General features: G+C 50.2%; 1 protein-coding gene across 6 annotated transcripts in view; it reads left to right on the top strand.

Annotated features, from left to right (window-relative positions):
* Positions 1 to 13,458, top strand: part of gng12b (guanine nucleotide binding protein (G protein), gamma 12b) — a 28,932-nt gene that overhangs the window by 11,307 nt on the left and 4,167 nt on the right. For 2 of the 6 annotated variants that reach the window (XM_081718446.1, XM_081718445.1), the window contains exon 1: positions 12,367 to 12,984. The exons of the other annotated variants lie outside the window; for them this stretch is intronic. The gene's annotated coding sequence lies outside the window, so the exon portion shown is untranslated. Of the gene's footprint in view, positions 1 to 12,366; positions 12,985 to 13,458 lie in introns of those variants that run through there. 6 annotated transcript variants of the gene reach the window in all.

The raw sequence follows: 13,458 nt of genomic DNA, 5'->3' as shown, positions 1-13,458 counted from the left end.
CACACGCGCACACACATATATACACACGCGCACACACACACACGCACATACGCACATACACGCACGCACACACACACACACTCACACACACGTGTAGGGGGCAGACCCATTCCTCCCTGCTGAGTACTGAGCACAGAGGCTGTGAGTTTGGATGCAGCCCTGTCCACGCAGCCCTTTGCGCTTTGACCTTGGTACTGATGTTGCGCAATGTGAGCCAGGCCCGGGCCAACAAGAACACCCGCGACTGGCTTCCACCAGGTGGCAACGTAGGGGATCTTATCAAACCTGAGAGACCTGCTGTCCAGCATGTGTTGTGCACGAGTGGGTGGATGCGTTTCTCTGTGTATGCATGCGCATGGGTACGTGTATGTGTGCATGTGTCTGGGCATGCGTGCATCTGCACCTGTGACGGAGAGAGCACATGCATGTTTGCGTGTTATATTCCCCTGAAGGCGTCTCTGTCAGCCTCAGCAGGGCGTGGAATGGCCCGCGAGCCCTGTGTCGTCTGGTTATTACTCTCGTTTGCATGTTTGTCTTCCTGTTTTATTACCCTATGTCCATATTTGGGCATTTCCTCTTGGACAGGGATCACTTGCAACTGACCTGCTTCCTGCTGTCACCCACACACACACACACACACAAGGAGCTGGCCCCACATTGTAGACAGGCGTGCCCTGAGTGGAAGTGATGTCATGGTCCTTTGTAGCCCAGTTCTCTTTGATGTAGGCCAGTGTGGCTGGTGCCGTGTACAGTGAGAGGAAGTGCTCCATTTGGCTTTGGGATTCTCTCCCTTTGTCTTGTTGGCACAGGCTGCTTTGTGGTTGCTTATTAGGAACTTCCTAGTGTGTGTGTGTGTGTGTGTGTGTGCGTGCATGTGTGTGCGTGTGTGTGCATGCATGTAATATCAGGCATAGTGAGGTTGAACGTGCCATGTGCCTGTCTGGTGTTCCAGAGGCTTCGGCTCCTCCTCCCTGCAGACGCACCCGTCCTGTCCTGGATTGCCCTCTGCCAGGGTGTGAGCGCAGGGCAGTGAGCCCTGTGCTCCCCACGGGGGAAGATACGCAGCTCAAGTGTGTCTCCACAGCTACCATATCTGCTATAGTCGATCTGCTCCACTGCTTAGACACAGACCCCCTAACCCCCCCCCCGCCGCCCCCAGTAGTGGTTTACTCCCTCTCATGGGGGTGATTTTGTTTGGTGGTTCTGTTTCTGCTAACGGGGGGGTGCAGAGTGTGTGCACACTGCTGATAATGGGACTTGAGGACACTGTTGTGTCCTCAGTGATATATTGGTCTCCACATGTCGGAGAATGTAGAGCCTCACCCTGACCTCCTGCGGTTGTCCCATGTGCCCTGGCTGTCCCACGCCGGTGTTTTCAGACTGCTCTGTCCACTGTAGTTGGACACATTTCATTGTAGGATTTGTGTGGTGTTGCAGTGGTGTGGTATAAGATTTGGGCGGCGCTGCAGTATTTCCTGTAGCTTTTGGGTGGCGCTGCAATATTTTCTGTAGTATTTGGGAGGCACTGCAGTCTGGTGGCTGTTCAGCTGTTCTAACATGGTGCCTGTGTGCTGAGATTGACCTCAGGCTGTGTGCTCTACTTAATGTCAGTAATACAACAGCAGTATTATGGATGTGGGAGTTTATCCTTTTCATGTTTGACATCCCCCCCAGTTACCTATTAAATGAATGAGCTCAGTCATTTTCACATGAACGTGCATGACTAACTACTCCAGAGGAGTGTTTGGGCTTTTTTTCTGTTGCAGTTCGGCTTAGAGAGAGCTGTTCCTTTAACAAGTCTGAATGATTAAACTTTTACTCTTCCTGATGAGCAAAGTGCAGGGGAGAAACGCAACTTGCGTTTCCTGCACAGAGCATATAGTCCGATCTTCCTCTGTGTGTCAGCTCTGCCGTGATTGGGTGTGCAAAGGCAATACGGTAGTTTGTAACCAATGGCAGGTTGGCTAGCTGTGGCCTGTCTGCGTGATACCTACACAGTAGGGCCCAAGTGTGCACATGTTGGCAAGTCTCCTGGGAACTTTAAATAGCAGTGTTGTGTTTCAAGAAGGACGTTCTCACAGCACAGTAGGACAACTTCGTTTCTAGCCCTTAGCTACAGCTGTGCATGTACATGCATGCGTGTGTTTGTGTGTGTGAGTGCATATAAGGTCTATGTCTAGACAAACACGATCCCTACTGCCGTTTCAGGCTTGGTGGATTTGCACAGTGAGCGTGTTCTGCTTGGACTACGGGATTATTGCACGAGTAAAGTGCCATAGTGCGAAGTCCAAGCCCCAGGCCTGCATCTCTTATGTAGGAGGAAGGAGGCGTGTGGAGACATTTTTGACATATTTCTGAGCACGCGTCTCTGCGTCTCCCTTCCCCATAATCCCTGTGTAAGTGGTTAGGAATCTGCGCATGGTTTCTCAGGGCTGTAAGACTGCTGCCCGCAGAACAACGGTGGGACTGCTGGCGGGACAGTGAGACAACCGTTGGCGCGGCGAGTGAGAGAGGGGGTCGGGCCTGACGTGGCGTCGCTGGAAAAGCCTCTCCCACCCACGTCCGTTGAATGCCTGGAATGCCGACGGCCTTCCTAACGGAGCGCACGCCACTTTGCCGAGCGTTTGAAGCCAAATCCCCTCAGCAGACGGAGGAAAAAGAAACATTCACCCGCCCGAAATAGCTTTTAATCGGCAGGTCAGCGACAGTCTGGGCTTTGGTGAGGAGAACTGATTGATGTAGTGGGCCTCGCAGACCACAGATAGTCCACACACACCCCAGTCCTCCCTCCTGCAGCGTAGCTAATTCATACCTAATTAGCTTCAGATGCCCCCAGAAGGACGCCTTTCTGGTGTGTGTTTATTTATATATATATATAGTGTGTGTGTGTGTGTGTGTGTGTGTATATATATGTATGTATGTGTGTATTTATGTATATATAAATGACCCACACACACACACACGTATGTGCTTCTTTGCATAACACAAAGCCCGTCACACACAAAGGAGTTCCTCTGGATTCGGTGTGTGTGTGTGTGTGTGTGTGTGTGTGTGTGTGTGTGTGTGTGTGTGTGTGTGTGTGTGTGTGTGTGTGTGTGGGTCATTAGGATTCATCGTCTTTCTGTGAAACAACCCTCTGCATGCAGCCTTGCAAACTGTGCTGAGAAAGACAAAGAACCCAGATGCCAGCCCCCTCAGGCAACCAACTCGCTCTGCGTGTGCATGTATGCATGCTTTAGTGTGTGTGTGTGTGTGTGTGTGTGTGTGTGTGTGTGTGTGTCCGCGCACATCTGCATGCTTGTGTGATCCAGAAAATGAGTCTCCTGTTTTAGTATGGTGGTCATGAGGTGGGGGGGGGGGGGGGGGGGGTTGTGTGTGCTGGTTGTAATGTACGTTTAATTGACTTTTTTGTGTTTTAATCATTTTTGGCCAGATATCAAATTGCTCGCAAATTATCAAACCTTACAGTAACAAAATTGCTTGTAATTCAGCAGTTCCCTATTTCAAATGGCCCTTGAGTTTGGGCTGTGTAAAATATATCTTAATTAATATTGCAAGATTTTCTAAGATTTTAATCATATGCGTACATGTTAATTTTACACTACATGGCCTCTGATTCAAATGTTCCTGAAATGTGGCTCAGAATAACGCAACAGAGCACCAATGACACAGCCAGATTTTCAAAGCTAATGTCTTATTATGCGTACTGAGATTTGCATTTGTGCAGTGGGTCGCACATGCTCAGTGAGTTATGACTCCCACCGGGAAACAGAACAGGGCCTGAGGCCTCCTGGTCTCTGGTTGGGCAGCAGAGATGCCCGACTCTGGGGACACTAGGGCAAAGTGACCTTCAGTTGTCTTTTCCCAAGGGCACTTAAGTGCAACTCTGCCAGGGTGTTGAAAACCCCGCTGCTTTGATCACAGAGGCCCAGTAAAAGGATCAGAAGTGCTCACTGTACATATTTGAAGGGTCAGAGTTTACGATGCAGCATTAAAATATATTGAGGTCATTTCGTGAATCGGGCAAGGTCTGCCTTGGTGGACAATTTAGTCACAGGTACTGATGTTTTTAACTTACACACACACACGTGTGCCAGAGTGCTCCCCCTAGTGGCCATGTGATTGGCATCATGGTGTCTGACCTGGCACTGTAGTCATGGCGTGTCCGTGGTAACGAGAAGCCAAGCTTGTGATGCGTTTCATCTTTGTGACGCAGTGTGTTTGGGGTGTCATTTCGCATTAAGGATGTTGTTGTTTTGTTTCTCGAGGTTTCCTATTGGTCCTTGGAGACTCAGGGGCGGGACCTTCCCACGCCTGCTCTCCCTCTCTGCTGTCTCAGTGAAGGTTTTTATCAGTGCTGGGCCAGAGCCCCATTCATACTTGCTAACCGCCCCATTAACTGCCCCTCCCCTAAATACCCCCTCCTGTTAACTGCCCCCTACAGATACTACCCTCTAGACATTCCAGAGGCAGATCAGGAACACTGTCTCCACTGGGCAGCTGAGCCCAGATAACTACACTAATAAGTTTTACTTCTACACAGTGTGTATAAGTGCTTTACTTGTACAGATAACTGCACTATTATGCTTTTCTTATGCACAACAAACAGCTGCACTAACACACTTTAATTTCAACATGACTCCAGTAAGAAGCTTTGCTTGTACGGCATGTTCCAGACACGGAGCCAAGCTTCACTGTGCATGCAGTGATGTTTGACTGATAGTCTGTGTGTGCATGCAACGTGAGGCAGTGGTGGGAGCATGTTTTTAACAGGACACATGGACTGTTTGGGGAATCAGATTAACAGGACACATGGACTGTTTGGGGAATCAGATTAACAGGACACATGGACTGTTTGGGGAATCAGATTAACAGGACACATGGACTGTTTGGGGAATCAGATTAACAGGACACATGGACTGTTTGGGGAATCAGATTAACAGGACACATGGACTGTTTGGGGAATCAGATTAACAGGACACATGGACTGTTTGGGGAATCAGATTAACAGGACACATGGACTGTTTGGGGAATCAGATTAACAGGACACATGGACTGTTTGGGGAATCAGATTAACAGGACACATGGACTGTTTGGGGAATCAGATTAACAGGACACATGGACTGTTTGGGGAATCAGATTAACAGGACACATGGACTGTTTGGGGAATCAGATTAACAGGACACATGGACTGTTTGGGGAATCAGATTAACAGGACACATGGACTGTTTGGGGAATCAGATTAACAGGACACATGGACTGTTTGGGGAATCAGATTAACAGGACACATGGACTGTTTGGGGAATCAGATTAACAGGACACATGGACTGTTTGGGGAATCAGATTAACAGGACACATGGACTGTTTGGGGAATCAGATTAACAGGACACATGGACTGTTTGGGGAATCAGATTAACAGGACACATGGACTGTTTGGGGAATCAGATTAACAGGACACATGGACTGTTTGGGGAATCAGATTAACAGGACACATGGACTGTTTGGGGAATCAGATTAACAGGACGGGGTGGGAGGGGTTTGGAGGGTGTGAGAGGGGTTTGGGGGTGGTGTAGGTGGGGTTTGGGGGTGCTGCTCCAGGTAGGTCTCCAATCCTGTCCCCAGAGTTCTGGTCTGTAGTCAAACCTTCCAGCTTGCTCATGCAGAGATCTTGTCCTTTTCTTTTCTAACAGGAAGCTTCTGGTGTTCTTGTGAAGTGTTTTTCTTCTGTTCTTAAAACCAGAGGTACATTGCACAAACAGCTGCTCCCATGTGCGTCTCCCAGGGCCTCCAGGCGCTCGTGTCGCAGCAAGACTCTCAGGTTGCCTCTTTTGTGGGAAGTGATTTCGTTTTCAGTTGGCTAGAAAAAGAACCCACTAGGACTTCCAAGAAATAGAGCCTGACACTCTGGAACAACTTCCCATTAAACATTAACTGTGAGGTGCTTCTGCTACTTGGAACCACAGGTTCTCTCTCTCTCTCTCTCTTTCTCTTTCTCTCTCTCGCTCAGATACACACACACACACACCCCTCACTGTTAGCTTGTTACTCAAAGCGCTTGTGCTGAGCCTGCATATGTTTGTAAGAGAGAGTGTGACTCCAGAAATAGTAGTAGTGAGCAACCGCAGAAATAGCTTTCATACTTGATGCGTTATATGGTGTGTGTGTGTGGGGCGACTCTGGGAAGGGCGTTGGTGAATAAGTGTGCAGGAATGTGCAAATGGTCAAGTGGATTCTGATCATAAGTTTAGAGAATCCAGCTTAACTTCCTCTTATTACAGCTACGTTTCTGCTGAAGTCAGCTTGCCCCTATTAACACACACACACGCACACACACACACGTGTGCACACACACAAAGCCTCAAAAGCACTGCACAGCATACCTTTTAAGGAGAGGAGTGGGTGTTGTGGAGATATCTCACTCCACCCTCCAGATTCGTAGTGCAGAAGTGATCAGAGTGACCGTTATGATGCGTGATTAGATCCCCCCCCCCCCGCATCTCTCTCTCTCTCTCTCTCTCTCTCTCTCTCTCTTTCTCTCCATATCTCTGGAAACAAAAGCTATGTTTTTCACCTGCTTCAGGGAGTTTCCCTCCGTTAGACAGATTATGTCCTGTATCCTCCACTTGGTGACTCATGGCTTGCACCCTGGGGCTGAGGCGCCGATGTTCAGTCCTGATGACTAACAGGCTGTTCGAAACAAGGGCTCACCTGCCCTGGTGATGCTTCACCTGTTTCACCTCTCTCCCCCAGTCCAAGTGCCATTCCTCTAGGGGGCACCAGATTGCCTGCTCTCATCATAGATGAGTAATCTCTCCCGTTCCGTGGTGAGCTGGCCACACAGGCTACATGTTTGACTCGTGCACAGCTGAAGGATTCCTGGAAGCCTGGATTCCAAGAACAGCATTAACTGGAAAAGAAGCGACTGAAAAAAAGTGAGCTTGTTCTAGGCCGAAGGGCAGTGTAATGTAACTAAAATTAGATGCATCAGCGACTTTAGATCTTCATTGGGGAGACGGGAGAAGGTGTTGTAAGGGGTAGGCCACCTGCTGCCATGGAAACCGGTCAGACTCTCTCTGTGCCAGGGGTGTGCGCTCTACTGCCCTGCAGAGTTCGGTTTCAACATACCTCTCTCAGATATTCAGATGCTAGCAAAGGCCTCGATTACCTGAAGCAGGTGTGTGGCGCTCGGACTCAGATCTTCATGACTGGTCTGTATTCTCTTCGGCCCACCTGTGAAATTCTGCCCATTCCAGCTGTTGGGATATTAGCAGTGAGACGAACCGGAATTCAGGCCAGTTTGCTCCCTGCTAAACGCTGTCGTTCTGTCTGGATTGCGGATCATTCTCCTCCTTCCCTGGTGTTTGTAAACGTGTTACAAAAATATCTTAAGCCGTGGCCGGATATGTGAAAGGAGCTACATCCTGTTGAGTGCCTGGGATGCTGTTTTGGCTAGATACGAGACAGCAGCTCTTTGTGTGTGTTTCTGGGTGGTGTGTGTGTGTGTGGGCGGTGTCACCCAGGGTAGCAGTGTAATCTGTGCTCTGCATTCCACGTCCATGCCAGGGTGATGTGTCATGACTCTCGGCCACAGCTCTATTGTGGCTGCTGTGCGTCACCAGTTCTGCCAACAACTGTCTCTCTCTCTCTCACACACTCTCTCTCTCTCTCACACAATCTCACACACTCTCTCTCTCTCTGCTGTTCTTTTGAGGAGATGTAGTAGCTGAGGTTGCCATCTGTGGTCCAAATGTCTTTTTGTTTTTTATCATTTGCAACTCAAACGCTGTTTGGTCTCAGTGAAGATCTTTGTGTTTTTGCAGGTGTGTATGTGGTGTTTGTAGGGGTGCACATGTTGCTTGTGCAGTATTTTCTGTACGCTCAGAGATTTTACGTTCCTTTGCATTCCTTTGTCATCTCACTGTAGCTACCAGAAAGTTGGTGTGTGTTTTCATGACTATCTTTTTTGCATCTTCACTTAGATGGCAAAAATGTCCCCATGATAACGAGATCATAGCTGTACATACCTGTACAGGTGTACATCACCCCTCCGTCCCCCCATCAGTCATATCTGTCATGCAGGTGTCCATCACCCCACCGAATCTTCCCCTGAACAGAGCAGAACCGGTCGTAGTCGTCCAAGTATGTGGCTCTCAGGCTGAGCATGAATGACGGGTCCAGCAGCGTTTCTGCTCCAGCAGGCGGTTGTGGTGCTCGCCGGGGTCTGTGAAGCCCATACACACTCTGCTCCCTCTCACTAGCCCGTGCCCACCGTCCCTTGGAAAGCCCATTCAGCTGTTGAGTCAGCTTGCAGACATCCGTTCACAGAAGCGCTCATGGTTTGTCATTTCAGTGGGTAGAATGAGAATAAAATACGAAGAAAATACGCCAAAACGATTTAAAAAAAAAAAAAAAAAAAAAAAAAAGACAAATGTTTTCAGATTAGCTAGCATATAATACTTGAAATCAAACAATTCTACTTTTATCCATCACTGATGGTGACCTGCTAATGCAGTGGTTAATGCATCGCTAGTGCACAGTGTTGGCTCAGGAGATGAGCTGCCTATCCAGCTGTAACTAGCATCTGAAAGCCCTGAGTGTATATACAGCCACTGCTTTACAGCAAGGCAGATTCAAGGAAACTCAAGTGACCTTTTGGTGCCATCGCTATTGACAGCTATTGTTCGCCCGGAGCGAGGTGTGCGATCTACTGCCGTGTCACTGTGCCTGCGGTTTGCGTGCCTTCGTGCGATTTGGCTCACCTGTTCTAATTTGGCATTTGGCTTTACCATAATACGCACATGCACACGTTGCACGAGCTGGCGTGGAAAAACCTCTCCTCGATGTTCCATTACGAGTGTTTACAGAGGGATTTGAGTGTTTGCAGAGGGATACTGAACAGTGCAAGGAAAAGTTTCGTGCTAATGCAAGCAGGATTTTGTGGGTGTTTCATATCTTGCGCCACCTAAAGAAAGGAAAAAACCCAAAAATGGGCCCAGCGGGGTTTTCTTGGAAGGGCTCAAGGACTTGTGGGTATTAAGTGCTCGCGTCGGGCCGTGGACGCAGGCTGTGGAGAGAAGCATACGGCTCGCTGCAGACTGGAGGAGCTTCTCTGGGCTGAGTTCTCTGGAATGAGCTCAGTGAAGCCTGCCGTCTAGACGGAGACCCGGCGGCGTAGTCAGAGTGCAAGCAGTCCTGCTGCACCAAAGCCCCCGAGGCCCAGGGATCAGCCCCCCAGGAAGGGTGGGTTAACCCTCCCTCCTCCTCGCACAAGTGGCAGGAACATGCGTCAGTCTTCGCTGCTCGGTGCATGTTTGACCTGTACGTGTGGCATTAAGATTTATTATTGTTATCTCCATAAATATATGCTATCAAATGTAAAAATGCATAGTAATAAGTAACTGTAATCCTCAGACAGCGTGTAGTATAATGTACAATGTTTCCAAAGGAGAACAATGGATATTAATATCCATTCCATAAATCACGTTTTATAATTATATTATTTGTGTTATATTATTTTTATGCTTTAATATTAATATAACATTTCCTTTGCATTGATTTAAAATGTATTTCTATAAACCCTGGAAGCATAAACACCTCCCCTGATGTGTAAAATCTAACTACTGCATTTGCAATCTGCCAGCTCCTCCACCCCAGACCCGGGCTGTCTGCCCTCCACCCCAGACACAAACTGTCAATTTAGTTTTTCCTGATTCACATGTGCATGATGTGCAACTTATGCTGAGTTATGAAACTGAAGAGGCTGTCTGTAAATCCACTCGCAATGGTGCAGAACGGCATTCCTGCTTTTGTGTGCTGGCTGAACTCCGGGATCCTCTCTCAGTCTGTGTGATAGATACGGAATGCAAATGCGTGTGTAGAAAATCGTCTTTGTCCATTTGCATTCCATGGCTGCATAATGCTAAACCAGATGATCACACCTCAAACCTGGTGGGAGTACAGGACCAACCTGCCTTGGAAGGCATGTGTGGCTGGTGCAGTTTAAATTGCCTCTCAGTCATGTGATTCCTAGTAACTGCTTTTCTGCTTCTGCTCCAATGACTGCAAGCTGAAACAATTTTGCTTCCAGTCACTCCAGTTTCATGTTCATTCAAACTCAGATTCACGGCTGCCATTAGACTCAGCTGGCTGTTTCTTCAGTGCGACCAGTTGGGTTTCGGGTGCTGACGATGTAAGAGCCTTGTCCATTGGTGATGTGTGCGGCTACCACACTGAGTGGAGGTCCAGGCTGTTTGGGAGCAGGCGGACCGCAGTGTCGCTGTGCCGGCACTCAAACCACAGAGCCCCTATCCATCCGTGAGCGACTCTCCCCCGCCTACATGCACCTGTGTTCGTCGCCCGAGCTCAGCGGGGAGGTAAAGTGGGACACGCTCGCGCAGTCAAAGCGAGGGGGGCGGTGTTATTGCAGGGTGGTTAGTGCAGGGGGAATGTTATCCGTTTCCTACACTTTGGGTTTTTTGTTTTGTTTGGTTTGGTTTTTTTGCACCTTTACTCTGAGGGTCCGAGGGTTTCAAGGACAAACTGTATAACTGACTCGTCTCCTCTGGCGTTTGGACATCTACTGGACGTCACTGTCCAGGTCAGGAACTCCCTGAGTGCTGGTTGTGCACAACAGTTTCTGGGACCAAGGGCTACAGTTCCTCATGGTCTCTGTCTCCTTCTGTCTGTGTGGCTGTATTAATAGAAGTGGATGGTGCGTTGTCTGATGGATGTTGAATGTGCGTGTGCGGCACTCAGGCTCTGGCTGCCCTGCTTCCTGTCCTGCCCTGTCCTACCCACACCCAACATCCTGCCCCCCTCACTGGTCTATGCCCCCCCCCACACACACACTCTTTTTTCCATCTTGTTTTCTCAGTAGCTCTTGGCTGCTCTGCAGATGTGAGTTGTGGCGTGTCTACTTCAAACACAAAGCTGGTCTCTCTGATCTCACTAACCTGGCCTCTCGGCAGGAGAGCGAGAGAGAGAGAGGTGTCAGAATTTGTATACATGCCATTTGGAAGAATGTTCAGAGAGAGGGAGGGAGGGAAGGAGGGAGAGAGAGTTCTCTCATGTGGTTCGGCCGCTGACTGAGGAGATCAAACGCACTCGTCCCACGATGCACCGCTTACTCATGCGCTGACTGAAGTGCCGCGCGGACGCAGTAGTTCGGGAGTGAGACAGACGGAGGGTAGCTGAAGGGCGCGTGTCAACCTGTCCTGACGCAGACGCAGACGCGCCAAACGTGTGAAAAGCCCCAAGCCAGTCTGAGCTAGAAGGCAAGGAGGCTGCCCAAGGCATGACCCCGTGTGACTCCTCGCTGATGTCTCCAGCACCTAGCCATGCGTTCACGTCTCCTCTTCCTCCCACGGTCTCACAGCCAGCAGCGTGCGAGTCAGAGAGGCTGGCGGACTGTGACTCGTTGGCCGAGTTTGGTCGCAGAGTTCAACACTGGAAGTCTTTTTCCAGGTGTGTGTGTGTGTGTGTGTGTGTGTGTGTGTGTGTGTGTGTAGGGTAGTGGCAAGGTGGCCCCTGCTGTTATTCCTGGAGCATTAGAGGCATGTGGGCCCTGTGGAATGGGCTGTTCTGCACCAGGGCAGACAAGCCTTGCAGGCTGTGTGGTAGAGGTGGTGGGTGGCCTGTGTGTGGGTCACTCCCAGCACCTCCCACTGCTCTCCCCGGTGGTGGTCTGGCTTCTGGCCCGAGGTGGTCCTGTACCTTCTCACGTTTTTCCCCAGGTTGTTTAAGAGAGCGATCTTTAGCCTGAGTCATACGCTATAAAGGCTGCCTGGCTTCCTCTGTTTCACGCTGTCTGTGCACCTTCAAAGAGCTCCAGTTATCTCTGCAGAGAGATGAAAGCTTGTCTGTCGTTTCTCTGTTGTTTGCTTTCGGCCTTCTTCATCCAACATCTTGTTCATTGTTTGCTGAACTCATCTGACATCTGAAACCGGCTTACGCCGTTGTTTTGCTGGTGTCTGAGGTGAAGGAGAGGCCTGGAGAAAGCGCAGAGTCTGGTGAGGTGCGGAGCCGCAGAGCACGGCCGGTCCTCCGCGCTTCCGCCCAACGTGGCCGGTCCTCCGCGCTTCCGCGCAACGTGGCCGGTCCTCCGCGCTTCCGCCCAACGTGGCCGGTCCTCCGCGCTTCCGCCCAACGTGGCCGGTCCTCCGCGTTTCCGCCCAGCGTGGCCGGTCCTCCGCGCTTCCGCCCAACGTAGCCGGTCCTTCGCGCTTCCGCCCAGCGTGGCCGGTCCTCCGCGCTTCCGCCCAACGTGGCCCAACCTCCGCGCTCCCGCCCAACACGGCTAATATATTATGTGTAAAATGATGCACACACGCATTTGCTGCATGCATTAGCATTCAAAACTTTACTCCAACAGTAAAATAATAATGAAGACCTTAAATGTGCAGAGCTGAGTTTCTGTCCATCTGCTGTAATTGCGCTCACATGGTCTAAGCATTGACTGAGCTTGCTGGTACCACTTTTTCTTCAGCTGAATTTCCTGCTCGTGACTGACTCCCCCTTCATCCTGTCCCCCCTCTATTTTTACACTCAAACACATCTTTTCATCATTTAATACTCTCCGGGACTGGAAGAAAGGAACAGGGCTTCCTGCAAGGAGAGGGAGTGAGTAGGGGAGGCAACAGAACGGGGTAATGAGGCGGATGTGACTCTCCGGCAGGCTTTCGGAGCTCTCCGCCTTACACACTTACTCATGCTGTCACACTGCTTCCGTCTCGGGGCACGCACACGTCCCAAGGAAAGTGGAGATGGGCTTGCCGTGGGTGGGTGCGCGGAGCGAGCGCGTGTGTTGGAGACGGGGAGCTTTAAAACCGCTGCTGCTCAGCTAGACTGGGCCGGGCTGGGCTGTGACATGCTGCCTGTTTGCCCGCGTCTGGGTAAGGCTGGCTAGGTTTCATTTTTCACACTGGCACCTTGTTCGGTGGCCGACCTGTGTCTGCGTAGGACGGCGGACAACCCGCAGCAGAAAAGGCACGTAGGTGGTCACAGTGATGTGTCTGTAATTTCCAGGGTGTGTGTGTGTGTGTGTGTGTGTGTGTTTGTTCATGGGCATGTAATCCTCCTCTGCGCCTTTGTTGGTTTCTTCACGCTACAAGCAACTGCTTAAGAGTTCAATGAGATCGGCAAGCTACGCCTCTCCACCTGCTGGCTATCGCACCATAATCATCTCTGCTACAGCTATGTTCAGTGCAGTAAAATGGCTGTGAGAAATAATGGCTGCAATGAGTGTCCAGTGTCGGTTCCATCCGTAATCCTCCCGTGGGTTGAGTTCTGGGGAAGGCAGCGTGGCCAGTCAACTGTGGCCTCCATTGCCTTCCTGAGAACTGTTTGTTCCCCTTAAATCATGTGCATGCAGGCTGTGTTCAGACTGCATTTAGACTGTAAGCAGATTACGAAGAGGGCTGTATGTAGGAGGAGTGCAGGTTGCATGTGTGTGTGTGTGTG

This window comes from Electrophorus electricus, chromosome 7 (genome assembly GCF_041902795.1).
Source record: "Electrophorus electricus isolate QZ-2024a chromosome 7, ASM4190279v1, whole genome shotgun sequence".
NCBI classification, from domain to species: Eukaryota; Metazoa; Chordata; class Actinopteri; order Gymnotiformes; family Gymnotidae; genus Electrophorus; species Electrophorus electricus.
The sequence above is the reverse complement of the archived record's forward strand: the minus strand, read 5'-3'. Positions and strand labels throughout refer to the sequence as shown.